General features: G+C 46.7%; 1 pseudogene; it reads right to left on the bottom strand.

Moving 5' to 3' along the window:
- Positions 854-1958, bottom strand: LOC100152973 (annotated as a pseudogene).

Here is a 2766-nt window from a genome sequence, read left to right as displayed (position 1 = left end):
CAGTGGTAGTAACAGCGCTTTCTATCCGAAAGCCCTTCACAGTTTGCCAAGCCTACAGCTGCATCATTCCACGCAATTTCTCTCACCACAACCTGGAGTGATGCAAGCACTTCTCTGAAAGGTACGTGACAGAAAGGGGGACTGAGGGTGGTAGGTGGTGAGTGGCTCACCCACAGTCTTGCAGCCTCTCAGAGTTGGAAATAGAGTCAGTGGTGCTCACATGAAAGTCCAGTGTCTTTCCTATCGTTTCTTTCAGTGGGCCCATTGCAGGGTGACTGGCCACTCAGAGATGGAGCCGAACCTCAAGCTCTCAATGAATTGCCTCTCTGAGCCAAGCCCCACGTACTCCCAGCAGATGTAGAGCCATGGTGGTTTGACCGAGCACAGGCCCAGCTGTGGAGAAGGAGTGGGTGGTGAAGCCAAAGTTTTACACAGACACATCTTTTTTTTTTTTTTTTTTTTTTTTTTTAAAGATTGAACATTTAATAGGAAATCACAGTAGCATTTTTAAAACAACCAAAATAATTAATAAGTATTTTTAATGTTTTAAACTGTGGAACATTTAAATTGTCAAATTCACTAGGAAAAAATGTCGCACACATGTTTTTAACCACCCCAGTAAGAAGAAAGCTTCAGACAGCTGATGTTGAGACACTTAAAAGTTTCTTTCTTTCTTTCAAGAAATTACATTTCGTTTGGCTACATCCTAGATTATTGGTTTACCAGCTTATAAAGAGTGCGTCTACAAGGTTATATGCATTGAAACCCTCTCCCCTTTGTCGTCTTTGGCTAGAAGCTTCTTGCAAGGACACTGAGGGCTCAAGAGAGGGGCCAGGCTTCGGGTGCCTCCCTCTCACATGTCACTGACTGGAAGGCTAACATTGTTCAAGTCCACGGGGTCACAGTCTGGTTCCCGAGGGCCTTTTTTACGCTGGGGTTTTAGCAGAGCTTGTTCAGTCACTTTGGGAGCTGGTTGTCTTGGAGAGACAGTCTGGATCTTGAAGTTCCCTGGCTTGACCTTGGCAAGAGAGTTATAAAATCCTTGCTTCTCCACGGTATAGCTTGAGACCAAAGAGTTGCTGCGAGCGGCTGTGGAATGTGCAGCGGCTGTGCTGGCAGGGCGGCTTGCACATAGAAAGTTTGATACGATGTGACAATTTCAAAGAGGTTGCCCCTCATCATTATGTCACTTTGCTTATATTCTTGGACTTTAGGAACCTCTTCAAGTGGTATTATGCGGAGAGGTTCCTTTTCCATTTCAGATTTGAAGTGTTTTCCTCCAATTGAAAATATCTTTTCTTGCAGGTTTTCATCACTGCTCCTTGTTTTACACAATATCCAGCTCTGATAACTGCACTATCCGGGGGTGATTTGGGAGGAAAGCGAGGAAGATGGCTCTGGGGCCGTTTCAAATGATTTCTGTCAGTGCTCTCACCACATTCATTTACGTCTTCTTTCTGAGTTGGGGTCGTGATGGGCACACACCCAACAATGTCAGTTCTGTAAGACACTTGCTTCTTCCCACATTCACCCTGGTGACTTGGGTTGTCAGAATGAGGCTGTGAGTCTGACTGCTTTGGTACTGTAACTTTTACAGCTTTGTTCAACACATTGACCCCTTCTACTAGGTCCTGCTGATCATTGGCTTGTAGGAAATACTAACGCATCCCTGCATTCATAACAAACCAGAACTCAGCCTTTGGCCTTAGCTTGGTTGTGTTGCTAACCTTCGAAATGTAGGTAAGTTTAATGGCTCCAATGTGTGATGATCCAGAAGGCAGGTTCTGTGGAATATCCATATACCACACAAAGCTATCTTCTCTGGTATCCAGTATGAAATACCTCCGAAGAAATTTCCCACTGTTTTCATTTTCTTCAATGTCTAGAAAACCACAAACGCGATTCTGACGATCCACATAAGGCATTTCTGAGCTTGAACATTTCACAGTGCCCGCCGGCTCCTCAAGCCTCCCAGCTCGCTTCAGTGGGCGCCGTGCTCTCGGAGCCCAGCCCTGTTCACCTCACCTTGGAGGCCACATAGGTCCTCATTCAGAACTTCCCGGCGGCCCTGGACCAGAAGCACCCATGCCACTGCGGCCTGGGGTCCCACAGGCCACACAGACACATCTTGTGCAAAGCGAGCGATGCCTGAACAGGAGATGATGTCCACAGCAGAGGAACGGATGGAGGCTGCATCTAGCCCTCATGGAACCTAAGAGCTCCAAAAGGCACCTTGGCAGTCCAGCTAGCTTCAGGCTCGGCTTCTAGATGGGATCCAGCTCCTAGCTTACTCTTAAGATTTAAACCAAGTAGGTTAGAGAGAGTGCCTGTAAGGAATCATTTGGAAACAGACAAGAAAAGCATTTGAAGACTATATATATGTATATGTACATATGTATATGTACATATTTTTGTCTTTTTAGGGCCGCACCACGGCATATGGAAATTCCTAGGCTAGGGGTAGAATCGGAGCTACAGCTGCAGGCCTGCACCACAGCCACAGCCACACCAGATCCAAGCTGCATCTTCGACCTATGCTGCAATTTGCAGCAACACTGGCCTTAACCCACTGAGTGGGGCTGGGTATTGAACCCACATTCTCATGGATGCTAGTCAGGTTCTTATCCCAATGAACTACAACGGGAACTCCTGATGACTTTTTAAAACAGAGGACCGAAGGCAGCAACAGCTCCCAGGATATGCAACCTGCAATTGGCTTGTCATCACTTCCCATCTGGCCCCTAGACTTGGTCTTCACCCCCAGGA

This window comes from Sus scrofa, chromosome 14 (assembly GCF_000003025.6).
Source record: "Sus scrofa isolate TJ Tabasco breed Duroc chromosome 14, Sscrofa11.1, whole genome shotgun sequence".
NCBI lineage: Eukaryota > Metazoa > Chordata > Mammalia > Artiodactyla > Suidae > Sus > Sus scrofa.
Note: the sequence above shows the minus strand (reverse complement) of the source record. Positions and strands in the feature narration are given on the sequence as shown.